The sequence below is a fragment of the Mesoplodon bidens genome, assembly GCF_964165515.1.
Source record: "Mesoplodon bidens genome assembly, chromosome: 16".
Classification (NCBI taxonomy): Eukaryota; Metazoa; Chordata; class Mammalia; order Artiodactyla; family Ziphiidae; genus Mesoplodon; species Mesoplodon bidens.
In genome coordinates, this window is record NC_138173.1 from 54,616,574 (window position 1) to 54,635,697 (window position 19,124).

Sequence of the window (19,124 nt, forward strand, 5' to 3'; positions counted from 1 at the left end):
GAAATGATTACTCCCTTTATTGTAATACATAGAGCAAGCATTAGTTTCTCTTGAGCACTTACCAGGTAAAAGGTACTAAATGTTTTACGTGAAAGATGAAGTCCTCAAGGTATATGCAAAGTAAATAAGTGTAGAGAAAATGGCAGTCACAGCATGAGTGTAATCTTTGCAAAGTGTGGAGTTTGTCAGCTAAAGGTCCATTTGCACAAAGGAATTAGCTGATGTTCTTTGCAGGAACCAGATCACAGCTTCATCCAAGGCCTCACTATTTGGATGAGATGGCTTATTTTGATAGACACTTGACTGCAGTATTCTGATTTGTCTTCAGGTCCAACATTAGTTTTGTTTCTTTTTCGTTTTTCTTCACTTCCTAGAAAAATGAGTGAAAAAAAAACTTAAGTAGTTGTTCTTCCTAAAATATATATTCTTATTTTCCTCTTACACTTCTGTAACACTCTCCTCTCTCTTCTTATTCTCAAAACCTTTTCATTTTTCTTGTCTTCCTAAACCGTAAATTAGTCATGTTCTCTAGAGTTTTATGTTCAACCCTTTTCTATTTCTCAATAAACCTCTCATACCTCTAACAGATCTAAAATATGATCCTTTCATGATCATTTATGTATTTATGCCTTTGAACTTTCTGAATAATGTTCCTGGGATGACCTTTTTTCTTTCTATTCATCTAGCATATTACTGTTGAGCTCAATTCTCACTCCTACAATGCCACTCCAAACTCCTTTAAAAATTTCCTCTGTAATTCCAACTACATTTGCATATATCTTGAATATTATCTACATTAATTTATATTATACTTATTTATTTATGTCTCTGTCTCTTCCAAATGACCCTGAAGAGTGGTTCTCATGCCTTCTTAGTCTTTGTGTCCTTCCCTTCATGGCCTCTGAGAATATATGTTACACTCCAGCAATGAAATGAATAAATGATTGATATCATTTGCAAATTGCAAATAATATATAAACATGCTCTCACTACGACATGAGTAAAGCCCTTCAATAGGAATGACTAGCATATTGAAGGTGGTCACTTATTTTACCACTCATTTGGTGATAGACTGACTGCTGTCCAGAATACTCCTCTACATGACTCTAAATCTCTCTATACTGTGTTTTCTCTTTCGTTGTCAGATTTGTTCTACTGGTGCAGGAGCCCTGGGAAAAACCCTGTTTGTGGTGAGGGGATGTATTTCTAACACTTAATGTCCATTTTTCAAAGGATTACGCTAATAAGTCAAGTCACAACTGAGATGAAAGGAAATCTAGATATATAGGGAAACTATTAATGAAAACCCAACAAGTCTAATGTTGGACCAAGTCCATGAGTATGCACCAAGTATATACTCATACATAGATGAAGCAGGAGGTACAGCAGTGGGTAGCAGAGTTCCAGAAATGGTAGTAGGGATCTAGAACCAGATATTCTAGACCAAAGTTAAGAGTAGAGACTCTTCAGTAGAGGAACAAAAACACGGTGATCAAATGAAGCTGGTCTTGTTTTGTGGCTCACAAGTGTATCTCTCCTATCTTATATTAGCATGTGTCCTGGATTTGTGTGCAGAAATTGAGTGAGATGAAACTTCTGAATAATGGCCAGAGGAGAGGAATGTCAGACAACCTCAGATATATCTTGGCATCTTTTCTTTAGTTGTTATGTGTACACCACAAGGGTTTAAGCTAGAAAGATCTATACTTTTTCATTTTTATGGTTTAGTATACGGCATATGGAAGATTCTCAACAAATATTGTATTAAAATAAATAAGTAAATGAATAAAAAAATAAAAATAGTTGGCTTCTCACACTAATGCATTCGCCTCAGTCTTTTCATATACAGGTCCAGCAAGCCCCTCAGCCCAGCATTTTGTTTGTTTTTAATTTTGTACTTTCATGCTGAAAGCAGTGCCTTAGGAAACATGCTATTTTCTGTGAATTGTAGGCTTGAGATGACTTTGAGAGTTCCTCGGATCCATTATTGTGCCTCAAGGCAACACTAGGACTAAATAGACTGAAAGAAAGTATGGAACATTCTTAGTCTTGTGTAAAAACTTAGTTGTTTTACCCGGCAAAATAGCGTACTTCACATTTTACTTTTCTTTTTGATTGGTGTTAAAATCATTTTCAATGTCACCAATCAATTGCCTATGTTCAGTGGCCCAAACCGTGTTACTATAAAATGAATGCTATTTTTTATCTGACTTTAGACATTGTTTCCTCATGGCTAAATTTCAAGTTTTATAATATTAAATACCTCATCTTGCAGAGACATAATTTCATTTCATATCAACATTTAATTTGATCTGAATTTCTCTTGACAACACAATATCAGTGATCCAATGTGTTAAGTTACCATAAAATAATTGTTTCTAAATGGCACTGATCACTTTAAAAAATTGTTTGTTCTCTATATGTTCTGAAATGACTGTATGACATGCTCAGTTGCACAGGAACTAGCTAAAACTGCAAAAAAAAATTTTGGCAATAATTTTAGAAGTAATTAAGAGTTATGTGAAGATTGAGAATTGATTATTTCAAGAAATATAGTATATTATGGAGGTACATACATATATATATATATATATATGGAGAGAGAGAGAGAAAGAGTGTGTGTGTATAAATTTTATATCCATAGAACTTATTTGTGAGATGTATTAATTATGTATGCATTCAAAATATTAGTTGCACCTATCATCAACTAAAATGTTTAAGCATTTTGGAAGAATATAATTTTGTTTTTAGTTTCTAAATTTTTACTCAGTTCCAAATACTGTGCTTGACCCCAGGGATACAAATTCAGGTAAGACCAAATTCCTGATCTCAATGACCATAATGTATGAAAATATACACATAGGTAATTTTCATATAATATTATAAATAAATCACAACTATATGTATAAATTCCTAAGCCAGCACAGGAGTTCTTAAATTATCCTGGGTTAGGGTAGGTAGGTAGAGATAGATCAAGTAGATTTCAAGGAAAATGGTAATCCAGAGTGGAATGTTGAATGAGTATTAGGAGGTAACCAAAAATGATGAAACACTTCTATCCACTTTTCCATGTTTGCATGTTTACTGCCATTATCCTAGCCCACATCCTCATGTACCTGTATTATTTTAAAAGGTTTTTGGTCTCTTGCCACCCTACACCTCATTAATTCTATGGCAAAAAAAAATGATATTGTTAAAATGTAAATAAGACAATGTTTCTACCCTATATTTTCAAATAACTTCCTGGAACTTAAAATAGAATCTGAATGCTTTATGGACTACCTAATGGTCTAAAATATTCTAAAAAATTATGGTCTGTGCCTACTACTTATTTCTCCCTATACTTAAGCAATTTAAATTTTTTTTCTCCTTCTCAAAGTTAAAACGTGTTTTCTACTTTGAGACTTTAGACTTATTTCTTCCTCTGTGTTAATTAATGAGTTCCTCAAGGCTGACTTTTGGAGGTTTTAACATATGGCCCCACTTTTTCTTTTTTCTTTTTTTTTTGGCATTCCTTCTATAAATAAGTCTATGTCTTGGCCTCCCAAATCAAAGGGCTTGTTTGACCAACAGAGTGTGCCAGAAGTGAAGCTATGTAACACTCAAGTTTCGGTCTTGAGTTGTCATGTAAGAAGTCCAACTATTTTGAGACTGCCTTGCTGTGAGGAAGCCAAGAAACAGAGAGTCCACGCATGTATTATTGTTAACTGTAGAGGTCTTCAAGTCATTCTAACCCAGGTATCATAAATGTGAGTGATTGAGCTTTTAAACCATTACAGCTCTCAGCCATCCAACCATAGCCAACCTTTGAGTCTATAAATTGAAGTCTCAGACACCATGAAGCAGAGGGAAAATTATCCAACTGTTCCTTTGCATAAACATTGGTTGTTTAAGCAATTACATTTTGAGATAATTTGTTATGCACCAATACTAACTGATATATGATATAAATCTTATTGCAATAACACCTTCTCAGAAAGTATTTTCTGACCAGTTTATTTAAAATTGGGTGCCATCACCAAATTTTATTAAGCATAATATTCATAACCATACTATTTGTAGCCCAAATCTGGAAATAACCCAAATGTTTATCTATAGTTGAAATAAATGTTGATATATTTACACAGTGACAGATTATACAGTACTTAGAATGGAGGATCTATATTCACATGCAAAGTCATTAATGATTCTCCAAATAAAATTTTGAACAAAAATAATCAGGTGTGAAAGAGTACTTTTCATGTGAATTCTTTTATATAAAGTAAAAAACAGGTGAAACACCCTTTGTACTCTTTTAAAAATGACAAGAGGGCAGCTTCTGGGTGCTGGTAATGTGTTCTGAGTTCTGGCTGCAATTTGTACACTGTATGCATAAAATACAAGTCTAAGTATTGACCTTCAGTTATTTCTCACTTTTTTTCTTTATAATTTAAGTTATTGAGAATTATCTGGTATTATCAATATAATTATTGTTATAACTCTGTTGTCACCCTTCCAGAATACAGTGAGAACAGAACCTAGTCCTGTTTACTTTTTTATGTCTTTTGTCAGATGAAGTGAATTAGTGTCAACCTATAGAATATTAATATTATGTAATTATTTGTAAATTATATTATAAGATTCTGTTATATTATTTGATATTAATTTAGAAATACTTAAAGGAAAGAGCTTTTTGGAGCGAATCATGGTAGATTCTGGAATTGAATTCAAGAGTACTTACCTTTTAAAATCAGAAAAACATATAAGCTGGAAACTACTGTGTCCTATCCTAATTAAACATAGCTAAAGCACACTTTTACACTGAAATTCCAGGTTTTAAGAGAAATATAACAAACTAGGGTATCTTCAGAGAAAAATAACTAGAGGATTAAAAATATTCCAGAACTTATACTGTGCAAAAAGATTGAAGGTCGCCTGCTTTCACTTGAAAATCTGTCTCTTATTTGTGCTTCTATGAATCCTACTTCTTTTAAAAACATAGCAGAGTTTTCTGTTTCTTCTTGTAAACAGAAAACCCATAGTGAGTTATTAATTCAATCATTCATTAAAGATAAAATCTCCAGACACTCAGCACGTGAAGTTTGATCTCTGTCTCCTCATCTCAGTGAGAGAGAGAATGCTGGAGTCTGCTTGGTTTCCCTCTCTTTCCTCTATATTGTCAAGACTACCACTGGGCTATAACATGGAGCAAAGTAAGACTCACTCTGTTTATTTCCCAATTCTCAGGGACCAAAATCCTGTGGTGCCTTTCCAATATGTGAAAACAGTTTTCTAGTTGTTTATAGTGGGAGGACAAGTTTAGTATCCATTATTATATCATGGTTGGATGCAGAATCATGACCAAATATTCAATTAAAGATATACTTTTGCACTTAATATCTGCTTCCATCCTTAGATTGCAGTCTCCAGGAGACTAGATTCCTACCCATCTTTAAAATCAAAACAAACAAACCAATAAAAATACTTCTTAGCCTGTGTCTAGCACACTGCCTAATGTGTAATTTGTGCAAAGTAAATATATGCTGAAATAATGAGTTAGTTGCTAAAATATATATAAAAACCCAAAGAAAGACTCCTTTTACACCATTATTCCTTTGGTTATCACAGGCACAAATACTTTGAAGAGGATAAGTAATATATCTAGATATTTTATGTAATTATTAGTTACCAAGATTCACCTTCCTACAAAGCAAAAGAAATGAATATATATCCTTCCACATTAAAAATTTTATTTAGTTTCACAATAACCCTATGTAGAATTACTATACCCCAAGAAAAGTGAGAGCCATAGAATTTAAATTTGAATAATTAATGGGTCAAAACTTTAACATGAACTTATTTCTTTTTGCTTCAGTACGCTACCAAACTTATCTCTTACTGCAGTAACATGATTTGGTGTATCAAATATACCATTCACTGTTTTTATATTGAAGTTAATTTTTATACATCAATTATTTCTTAGGAGTAGTATAGAGTATGAATGTGAACATATTGGGTAAATTTATAATTATTTTTGCAACCATATTGTAACTCTTCCAATGGCAAGAATCATTCCTTAATAGCCATATACCTATATAAAATGTGGGTATGATATATAAGCAGTTAATAAGTATTTTGTTTAACTGATCATGTAACATTATATTAGAACTGTTATACTATTCTTTATTGATGCTATATATCTTTTGCAGTAAACTATGTATCTTTGACTCTCACGTTTACCCACAACTGATGAAATTCCATTCACCTCACACCTCAGAAAAAGAAATTGAGGTGTCTGATGTGATTAAACTAGGGAGACTGGGGGTATACCATGTGGGCATAGAATATCTACTTTTCCATCTTTAATGTAGCATCTGCCCTTTTTCCATACTGATCTAGACTCCTTTCATGGTATATCTACCAAGAGCTCTTTTACTAGCAGAAGCCCTTTTACCCTGATGGCCACTGTCACTGCACACCATAAGGGTGTTAATGTTTAAGATAAGAGATCCTGTCTCCTAATGCCCAAATGCTACTTGTTTTGCCTTTCTTCTTTAACACTGATTATTACTGATGCAAAATTCATGCTGAACTAAGATGTGCAATAATTCCTCTACCCAGATGGTGGTTTTCTCATAAATGTCTGTCCAAGCTCTTGTTCATTTAGACACTGGCCTTCTCACTATTGAATCAGACAAGTGGGAATTACAAAAGTATACAGTTTAGATTTAAACTGGGAATCTAAGTGCCTTTCATATAAACAGAGTGATAGCTGCCAATATGTCATTCTCCATCATGCCTTTGCCTAGATTCATTTCCTTGTACTCTTTTTTATAACAGACATAGTCAAAATAGAGCAGTGAGACAAAGGTAATTAAAAAGTGACAAAGATAGATGAGTAGGGTTCAGTGTGGCTTTCTTCTCTTATTTAAATATTTCTTTTTCTACAAAGCAAAATTGGAAATATCATCCATCAGATTATCTCAAACTTGTCATCTGACTTAATTAGTTAGTTAATATGGACTTCTAAATGGGCATACTTCTATTTTTACAGGAAGGTTTTATATAAAAGAAGCTCTCTGTTTAAATTAACTAAAGTCTTTCATCAATCTCTGCCCAAATGTGTACAAGAGAACACTAAAACAAATAACCTTTATGTGATAGTTCCATGAATTCTGGAGAGAATCAATTAATATTCATTGCAATATTAATTGAGTCATTTGAAGTGAACACACATAGGGCACTTTCCTGGGTGTCACTTGCTTAAACTATTCATTTATTGTCAACCCAGGATTTAAAAAAAAAAAGGTTGACAAGTCAATTGCAAAACAGAAGCACAATACATGACAAATACTTGAGCACTCTTCTAGGCAAAATTAAATAGGTTCTTGTGGATACCTAGGCATATGGAAACTGACTGCAAGAAGTCTGTGAACTCTCTAAAAATGCGTGTAAATTTTTAGTTATAAGCAAGTGTTTACATGCATATTTCTTAAAAGAGCTTCCATTGCTTTTAATGCATTCTCAAAAAGGGTCATGAATCATTATTCTACTTTGATTCTGGTATAATCCCATCTAGAAGTGTTTCAACAACTTGTATATGTTCCCTATATATAAGAATGAATCAAAAATAGAATATGTTTATTACTTTAATTGTAGTGATGATTTTGTGGGTGTATGTATATATCCAAACTCATCAAATTGTACACATTAAATATGTGCTCTATTTTGTGTGTGTGTATATATATATATATATATATATATATATATATATATATCAATACAGCTGATAAAAGAATCAGTAAAAAAATAAGATGCTTGCATTTTTTGAGAAATAGGAGAATGGAGAAACCCTATTCCCATGCAATTTTTTGTTTCTCACATTTGTGTTTCTTGTCATTGGGAAGGCCTTAAATAGAGATTGCTGATTTAGTGCATATACCATGACCAACAGGATAGGCTATATACTTTTTAATATACAGAACCCCAGCAATTCCATGGAGAGTAAAAGAAGAAAAAAAAAGAATATTAAGGCCATTTTTGAAGTAAATAAATATAGATAAATAAAATCATTAGAGACATTATGGATAGGCTTAAGTAGTGCTATAAAGCAAACAGATAAAATTGTTTTTGACAAAATCATATTTACTGGAAACAGGAGAAGATCTCATGAAAAGAATATCTCATTTAACAATAACTGGTAATAACAAAGAGTTGAAGAAATGGAACTGAAAACTATATAAACATGTAATATAAGCTGAATAAATTCCTGAGTTACTAATATGTGGAAGGAATTCAATAGCACTGCTAAACAGAAGCCTTCTTTGAGAATACCGCAATGCTAGAATTTTGAAGGAGTGTTCTACCTTGATTTAGAAAGAGGGACTTTTAATCCATTTTGAGCTTATTTTTGTGTATGGTGTTAGGGAATGATCTAATCTCAAACTTTTACATGTCCCTGTCCAGTTTTCCCAGCACCACTTATTGAAGAGGCTGGGAAAACTGGACAGGGACATGTAAAAGTTTGAGATTAGATCATTCCCTATTTGTAATGAGGTGGATAGACCTAGAGTCTGTCATACAGAGTGAAGTAAGTCAGAAAGAGAAAGACAAATACCGTATGCTAACACATATATATGGAATTAAAAAAAAAAAGTCATGAAGAACCTAGGGGTAAAACAGGAATAGGGGCTTCCCTGGTGGCGCAGTGGTTGAGAGTCCGCCTGCCGATGCAGGGGACACGGGTTCATGCCCCGGTCCCGGAAGATCCCGCATGCCGCGGAGCGGCTGGGCCCGCGAGCCATGGCCGCGGAGCCTGTGTGTCCGGAGCCTGTGCTCCGCAACGGGAGAGGCCACAGCAGTGAGAGGCCCGCGTACAGCAAAAAAAAAAAAAAAAAAAAACAGGAATAAAGATACAGACCTACTTGAGAATGGACTTGAGGATATGGGGAGGGGGAAGGGTAAGCTGTGACAAAGCGAAAGAGAGGCATAGACATATATACACTACCAAACGTAAGGTAGATAGATAGTGGGAAGCAGCCGCAGAGCACAGGGAGATCAGCTCGGTATTTTGTGACCGCCTGGAGGGGTGGGATGGGGAGGGTGGGAGGGAGGGAGATGCATGAGGGAAGGGATGTGGGAACAGATGTATATGTATGACTGATTCACTTTGTTATAAAGCAGAAACTAATAAAAAAAATAAAAAAGAAAGAGAAAGAAAGAAAGAAAGAAAGAAAGAAAGAAAGAAAGAAAGAAAGAAAGAAAGAGGGACTTTTATAGGACAGGAAAATTTCAGCTGGTATCAGGAATAGTTGCTAAAAAATGGTTTTGGGAAGAGGTTAAATTGTTCTTGTGATTTAGCAGCCATTGTTTTGTGCAATTTGATTTTGAGAGCTTTGAGGAAGAGTTAAGGTCATGTGCAAGAGGGTGGGGAGAAGCAGCTGCAGAGGCCAAGGGAATGTGAAGGCCTCTGTGGATACCTCTCTTGGTTAACAGGGAGATGAGTCCCATTAGTTTACTGTACTTTGGTTTGTTTAGAATTCCATCTCACTGGAGATGACTGCTGTTGTGGCTTCCTGTGACTATTGTCTTTGAAGTTGCATTTCAGTCATGTATCATGAGGGACTAGAAACTTTTAAAAATTTGGAGAAAACCTAACAACAGACAGTAGAGAAAACAAGTATTAACTGGAGAATTGCTAGCAAGTCTTGAACAGTACCTCTTAGCCAAAATCCTGCTATTGTTGGTATTAGGTAGGTTTTGTCACCACCTTGATCAGTAGAGAAGGGCACTTTGATATTTATGGATTTGCAAAAACTTTGTTTATCTTCTTGACCTTGGCTTAGAAGCAGGAGATCTAGTCCCCTCCCAGTCACATCACAAGCTGTAAAAGCATATTAACTAGAGCATATGCTTCTAGGCATAAGCTTTTATTCAGAATGCCAGGACATCCTGACAATGCCTAGAAAGACTGATCTACCTTTGGGAAGAAAGGTAGACTTTAGCCAGAGGGATAAGCTGAATTTCAGCCAGTTTCTGTAACAGTTCTTCAAAACCAGTTCTCAGAAGGGGATCAATTTTTCTTATAATTTAGCAGCCATTGTGTGGGCAATTTGGATTTGAAAAGAAAGGTAGATGTTGGGGAGGAATAGTTGTGAGGCCTGAGGTTACCCAGGGGTCATGCTGGAAATTTTTCAGTCTGTCAGGACCTTTCACAAATAAAAAGTCTGTAACATATCCCCAGAGAGAAAATTATATGGATAATTAACAAAGACTATATATATATCACAAGAACACTGACAAATACTAAAACTATCTTTTCTTCTCTTTTTATCTCTTTCTTAATATGTGAATAAACTGATATCTGGAATAAAGTTCACTAAATATTGAAGTTAGTTATTTTGGCTTAGGATGTCCTTTGTCATTTTTTTCTTAGTTTCTATGTGATTGAAAGGTCTATTTTTATTACTAAATATGCATCACTATTAAAGCAATAATATTTTAATAAAATTATATTGATGGATATAGTATTTAATCATTTATAATGATTTAGCCAATAAATGATGCCTAATTACATTATTTTGATTTCAGTTTTTCTTTTTAATTTTGTCACTTTTGTGCATTTAAAATTTTTTTCTGTTTAAATTTTTTGGTCTTTCTTTTCTATATTCTATTAATGGAATACTTTTCCATCTATGCTGTTTACAACAATGGAAAGTTAGAATTTTAGGTATTCATAAAAAGGGATTTCATGGAAACATGCACAGTTTCTAGAATTGGTATACATCTTACATATATTAAAAGAGCACACATAGCAGTATAATTCTATAATCCATTTCTGGGAGAAAATAGTAATATATTCATAGGCTTCCCTGTGGTAACAATGGAAATTCTTCTCTGATGTCCACAGTTGTGGGGAATTAAAATGCCTAAAAAGAAGCATCAATTTTACCCTTAAAGTTATATTTCCTCTAGTGAATTCTGATCCCATCTTAAGAATGCATTTCTTTCATTCTCTCTCTACTCTCTCTTTCTCTCATATATATATATATATATATATATATATATATATATATATATGTTTAAGTGTATTTAATGACAATGACAAATAAGTGCTTAATGCTTATTTATAGAAAGATATTTAAAAAGTTATATGTCAATGTTATCAGTAGTTTTTTCTAAAGAGTACGATTATTGATTTTCAAATATCTTTTAATTTTATAATTTTATATAAAAAGAAGGTATCGTTTTTGCAAAAGTTATAAGATAAACAAATAATAAATAAAACAAAAATGAGAAATTACATTTTTAAATAGTTTTTTCAGCATACATGAAAATCCAAACATGACTTTTCACCATTTGTTTTGGAAATTAGTTCACTCCAAATAATTTTCTTTGTTGAACATTCAAAGTTTATAGATTTCTTTAATCACTCAGGGTTTTCAGAACATTTAGGATAATAAAGGATGATAAAAAGAAATATTTGGTTGAAAATAAAACCAAAGGAAATAAAAAGTGTGAAATTTACAAAATTCTTAAAGTGAGCACAGTACATACAGATGAATGAAGAATTATGAAACTGCTCCATGTTAGACACACACACACACACACACACACTGAAATACAAAAAACAAATCATAATTTTTACCAAATTGCCCTATTTATCAATGTATTATTTTTATTCAATTTTTAAAATTTAAGCCAAAAAAATGTTAAGGCTATTTTTTAAAAGCAAACTGTAGTGTGAAACTTTTAATGTGTAAATTATTTCTAGTAGTGTTACTTTCCTTACAAGCAGTTAAGATTTAAGATCCAGCCATCTTAGTATCTGTATGAATGATATACCATTAATTGAATGTCATTATGCTCAAAACTGAGTAACTAGTATGTTAGCAACATTTTAATCCTATCACTTCTACAATGACGTACTACAAATAAAATTAAGGCAAGAAACATACTGAGAAGGGGAATTCATAATAAAGAAGTATCTGGATTTTGCTTTGATTTTATTGGCCCTTCATTTTCAGTATATTACCCAAACTACTTGTCCCCATACAGTGTGAAAATTGTGTTAGATTCTCCATTTGTGAATTCCCTGCTTATATAATAGGATTCTTACTGATTCTCTATTAATATCAATGAGATTTTTAAACATGTATTAGAAGTTACCTCTCCTGGTTTTCTGTTTATTTTGACTTTAAAAGTTTCATTTTAAAAAAGTTTCTATTCTTAAACTGATTAGTGTCAAAATAAGAAAGGTTTTAATGAATGACATGTAAAATTTTGGAAAACAAGAAACAATGAGATACTGGGTCAGTTTTTTTCCCATTATAAAAGAGCCTTTATCATCTCTGATAAGTGGGGCAGAGACTACATTGAGTAATCAAAAACTTATTTAACAAGAAATGACTGGGCTGCTTGTTTTCTAGGGAGCTGAAGATACATGATAACAACAGAATATTGTAGTTTAAGGAAGCAACTGACATGTTATCAAAGCTAAAGTAAGAATATAAAAATTGGGATGTGTCATTAATAACTTGATTGAACCAACTTTCAGGAATGTAAACAATCCAAAAGCTTGTTCAGATACATTATTTCTAGCATGTTTACATCACTAATAGCCTTTTAGGTTTATAGAGTCCTTAATGGAGCATCAAATATTTTCACATTCATTATTATCATCACAAACATCTGCTTCTGATATAATCATAGGTGCCCCCAACTTAAAGCTGAGGGCATGGACCAGAGAGAAAGATTGACTGCTGCAATATCACTCTACTCATCCATCCACCCAAACAAACAAACAAGAAGCTTGATTTGAAGTAGGCTTTTTGCTTCTAGGGTTAATAATCTTGAATTGACCTTATATGTCACTCAGTATTCCCCTAATTGTTTGAAAATGACCCAGATCTCTTCATTTCTTTTAATCTGGCCCTGAGTCATACTGTGGCTGGCATCACCATCAGTAAGAAATTGCAAAATCCTTTCTTTTTTTCCTACTTTCCCCCTTTCTTTCTTTTTGAAAGCACTGATCATTAACAACTTATCCCTACTAAAGGACCTTAATTACAGATATTTATATAAAACAACTTATGCCAGTAGACACCATCATTCAAACAATTAAAAAGCATTCTCATGAGCAAATTGATATGACATTCACACAAGCTTCAGTGTTATCTTTTGAATAGCTAAAATCTTTGTAGAGGTATTTATATGGTTAGGCAGTAAAAATATAAACTGTGGATGGTTCATTCGCAGCAGAAAATACCCACCCATTCACCTATCCCTGCCACTCTCAGAAAAAATATAATCACTTACTGGCCAGGCTAGTTTTCCCCTGGAGAAATGCTTTTAAAGTGGTCTTCTGTTCTATACAACTGTACAGAAGTACCATGGGGGCTTTTTTGGCATGGGACATTGGACAAAGTTCTGGGGACCCTTTATTTAAATCATAAGTTCTGAATGTGTTCTTGTTGGGAGGAGAGGTTGAATTCTACTGCTAAAATAAAATTTGGAAATAATGCCTTATAACATAGATTGAAAATAAAGACAAGATAATAAATCAAACTTTAATTTCCTAAAATATGTGGATGGCATTTTTTCTTATTTTTATTTTTCATTAGCCTTCATCAGTTTATTTCTATAATCAATATGGGTCCAATGTAAGAATGTATCAATTTAAGTGTTTTTTAAAAGCAATACAAATATAAAATACTTAATTTTCATTTGAGTCCAACAGACTCAAATATTTATTCCTCATTATAGTTCATTACTTTTCAGGAAAAGTTTATATGTTCTTATGAAATATTCTCCTCTGCATCACTGTCCACTTGAATCACGTCTTGAAATAATAATTTGATCATTTTAAACAGGGGAGGTCCAGTGGGAATGTGTATGGCACCTTACTCTCAGGTGTCAAATGGTCCTCTGAGAACACTGCCATCTTGTGGTTACTCTCTTAAAACGATTCCTGCCTGTCTGTATAGGCTGCAAAACTACCAGTAAAGACCAACTTCAGTTAAAATGGCCAAGAGTACTAGAATTTTCAAGTGAGTTAGCTCGTTACTCAGTAGGAATTTAAACAATACCAATGCTAAAGATAGTAACAAAGGTCGACAAAATATATTTTTTTCAAGACAAAGCTAGTTACTTAAATACAGTTTAAAAGTGTAACTGAGGAGAACGCAGCCAGAATATGTATCTAAATATGAAGACACTAGTAGATTTCTACTATCTGTATAATAACAATAATAGCTAATGTTTATTTAGTGCTTATTGTTTATGATGCTGAGTTCTAGGTTCTTTATAACCAATAACACATGTAATCCTCAAGTCCCTTAGTAAAGTAGTTCTCGCTCTCTCTTTCTCTCTCTCTCTCTCTCACACACACACACACACACACACACACACACTATATGCTTTATGTTAATATAGCATTAGATATTCTAAGTATAATAGTTAATGTATATATTATCAAGAAACAATGTTATCAGAGTCTTATAATACACACACATATGTGAAAATAATTGGATATATTTGAATTTACTTGGTAACAATTTTAATTAATACAAAAAATGTATAATGTTTCTCCCATTCCTGCTCTTCAGTTTCCCTTTTCATAAATGACCACTCTTACAATTTCTTGGTATGTTTATTCTGGATAATACATACTCATATGTGTGTCTGATTATATATAATGCTCATATGTATATGTGTGAGTGCACATGTATGCACTTGCATGTGTATAATATCTGGGAAAACACATTTATTTATTTTTTTTATATGTTGAACCTTACTTTCTAGCTCTGGGCTATATACCTAATATTTCTATGCCTTATCTTCCTTTTCTGCAAGATGAAACTAAAAATGTTACCTACCCCATGGAATTATTGAAAGAATAAAATAGTAAAATTCACATAAAGGTAAGCTCTCAGCCTATCTCCTGGCATTTGAGTGAATTCTTATATTAATAGATACATTTTGCTGCTGCTGCTGTTGTTGTTATTATTTTCTTAACTACTATTAAGGTAATAGAAAAGGACTTTCAAGTAATTTTCTCACATCAATCTGATTATAGGAAACACATCATAGAACTACCTATTTTATCAAAAGGACTTTTCTGTGTAGTTGCACAGGAGAGTCTACCATTTCACATGTGATTTTCTTATTGTTCAGGGCTGTTGTTAGCACATTAACTCTAGAAACTTGGACGCACCAATGTTGAAAACCCTCATAAATATTTCCTTCAGTTATATAGAGATAAAAACACTTGTGTGGACGATATGGCAAGGATTTTTTTCAAAATTATGTGTGTTTAAGTCACATAATTATATCAATTTAAAATTATTATTTTAAATAGTGTAACTTTTTTCTGATTATGACTGTAGCTTTTTAAAATTCATTTTTAATAAAGATAGGAAAAGATTTTGAAGTTACTGTAATGCGCATCTCTTCATAAACATATAATGTGTTGATGACAAATTACTGATTATACAAAATCATGAAAAAATTTTCTGACCGTCTCCTTAACCATGGTCTTAACTATCTCTAATTTTTATGAGGTGTTTTTATTTCTGATGTTAGCAAATGTGTCATTGCACCTTCTCTAAAGTCTCACCAGGGATGCCAGAGCCTGCCAAGAGGGCACATTAATTTCCGGGAATCAAATCAAGGTCTTACTAAGGTTATCAGGAATTGCTAACAACTAGAAAATGGTGCAGTGTCTATATGTATACCTGTGATTCTTATTAAATCTTATCTGTCAGTCTTTTTTAAACACCATGATAACCCTTGTGTACTTGACCAGTCACAAGCATACTTCCAATTCCATAAATTGCAGGTTTTTTTTCACTACACAGATTTCTAATATATGCATCATTTTGCCATTTTGGTATAAAACTGGGACATTCAAAACATGAAATTTCAACATACATTTCAATAATTAGCATTAAATGTTTAATAATATCAATTGGCATAGAAAAAGTAAAAACAAAAAAAGCAAAAAGTGTTTATTCTTTTCACAAAATTGAAAAATGATTATAGAATTAATTCATTTCGCTGAAGTCTAGTTTTCCCAACTGTGTCCTGTGCAGCTATGTTACCTTAGCACAAGTATCAAAGCAATTCTGAAAAATAAAATATAAACAAAATACACCTTTCAAATACAGATTATGATATATTATTTTTACTATTCCAAAAGGCAGGGATCTCCATGATCGCACACAGTTGTATTTCTAGAAAAATGTTTTGTGGGCGATTAATGCTGAACAAACTTTTGATTCCAATTGTGAAAATTATCAAAATACTATCGAAGTTTGTCTCATTGACATAATTCCCCAGCCTATCCATTTGTAGATATTTTTAATCCAGTTAATATGAAATATATATATATATTTTATTCAGACTGATATATATTCATATTATACATTATTTCAATAGACTTTATATTAAACTGGAAGTGGACTGTTCCTCAAAATATTTACAAAGATAATGAATGACCACATAACACCACATATTGTTTAGAGTTGAAATAAATATCACACCTAATTCACACAGATCTCGTTGAAATCACTCAGCAGCTGTGTTAGAAAATTGTCTCACAAGTGGCCCTGGCTGATTATGACTTTGCACTGAACACTCTGCAGAGTGTACAGCATTCCATTTACTCTGAAAGAATTCAAGAGGAAAAGCAAAAAGTAAGATATGTCTCCTCATCTAGTTATGGGATTCTGAGATATTGTAAGAAAATCAAACCAACATATGCGGGAAATGACTTCAAATATAGCAGAGATGTTTGACCTGTTGTATATATATTTTTGTCTCCTTTTGTTTTCAAGTACAATATTTTATGGTTACTTATCATGTTTCAAGTGACTGAAAGTCATAAATGCTGAAACTGAAGTAACTTTCCTCAAACTATTAGACATCTTTGGAAATAACTTTTGACAGTACTTTTCCAGGTGAATGTTTTGGGACACTAAAGTTACTTGTAAAGGGATTTATAAAAAGGTGGCATACTTAGAGATAAATATTTGGCATCTTAATTCTACTGGCTGTCTGATCTATTCATTCAACAAGTCCTATCAAGATTATTTCTTCTGCAGGGAATTTGATGGCACAAAATATTGGCATAAAGTTCAAATTATTAGAATATTTTTTTCTATCACTCATCTGTAAATTACAGATTATGTAACAAAGCTATTTCAATGACACCATCTGTGTTCCACCTGTACCTGAAGGGGTTTGCCTTTTGATAACATTAGCAAAGGGGTGATTGAACAGACAAAAGCGGAAAACTAATGGAGGAAGAAGAGTTTTGAGGGAAATACCTCAAGCCAAGATCCAAATAACTTACTCCACACCATGTCCCTTAATGTCTAGCCTTGTTTTGTCTGTTAAGGATTTAGCTGTGACTTTCCAATCAAAATGAGGATACCACATTACTTAAGATAGTTAGTCTTACATACCCCCGTAAAGTAATGATCTAATTCTCACTTCTTTAGTGAAAAAAAAAGTCTGAAATATACATCAATGAGAGTGTGTGTTTTAACTTAAAGATAAACAAGATTAAACTTCAAATCCAACAGTTTTCAAATAATTATTGAAACTTCTAAGGCCCTCCTGTCTAAATTGTCTCTTTCTCTGATCTCTGGTTCCCCTGTATCCTGTCTGCCCACCCAAAATGACCACACCCCTAGGGTTGTCATAACACAAGGCAGACTCACTGCCAGGAATGCATTCTTAAAATTTAAATGATGCCTTGGTTATCAGAGAAGAAATAATTGGTCAATAATATGAAGTCAATTCACTCTTTGGAAGATTTTAACTTTTATTTATTATTTACTAGCTCACAAAATGTACCAGCTTTCCCCACATTTACAACTAGCAGGATCCTAAAATGCAGTGGTAGTTGGGCAATGTTGCTACATCTTTGTTGAAGTTTTCTGGCAGCTGGATTTCTTTTAACTGTAAAAGGAAGAGAATCCCGTTGATTCACCACAGAGAAAAAATAACTCATATAAACACTAGTGTCAAATTAAATAATAGGTTTCAGGCTAAAATGCTCAAAAACACAATTTAAAATAATGAAATACTTAATTTACAACTCACATTATGAGTAGAAATTTATATTTTTTAGCTAATTCACTTACTTTTTATTATATGTATTTAATACTGTGCTTTTTAGAAGGAATTTTATCAAATAACATAAAATATTAATTTTTAAAATTTTGTATTTAATTTAGGATTTTTTTCTGTTGTTGCTGTTAACAACTAACCATTTTGGTGAAAAGACAATAATAGTACTTATTTCTGGCAGTGTCTATAGTTCTCTCTATGTCAAAAATTCCATCTACTTCTAATTGGTAATTTAGGAATTAAAACATTGTACATGTTTTGTATCTCACTTCTTTGCTTTGATAACCAAATTTTCAATTATCATGCACTCCAATTTAGAAATATCTGGTGATATGAAAATTAAGAGCAGTTAAATTATGTAGAAATATTTCATGCTTGGTAAAAATATATTTGAAAGCAAAATTACACTGTTGAAGTACCTAAACAAGTGAATTAATACAGAAGTAAATTATTTCCAGTAACAAGTAGATTTTTAATAAATATGTTGTTACCAGAATACTTCTATTAAACAAATAACTCTTTGAGAAGCACCAGGGAAGTGATTTGGTTTCTCTCTTTCAAGATTTGTTTCACTGTATATTATGGGGCAGAAAACATTTCTTTTAGGAAAATTAATGGCATATATATATATATATATATATATATATATATATATATATATATATATATATATATATATATATATATATAAACACCTGTTTGGCAGTTTTATTTAATATATTAATAATGGGATTAGAAAATGAATACAATATTTTCAAACTTTTAGCCACTAATATAAAATATTTAACCTTCCTTTGTAGAAATGTAAATGCATTAACTAAAAGGGAAACCACTTTGTTTAATTAAGTAATAAAATAAAGAACCTCAGGAATTTATGCTGTACTCTATGAATATCATTTGAAATATCCCATATTCCACTACTTTGTAATTATCTTTCTAAGTTTGTTTTAGTTATCTAGAAATGGTTAATTTATGGCCAATATGTGCTTCTCTACAAAGTAGGCTAATAG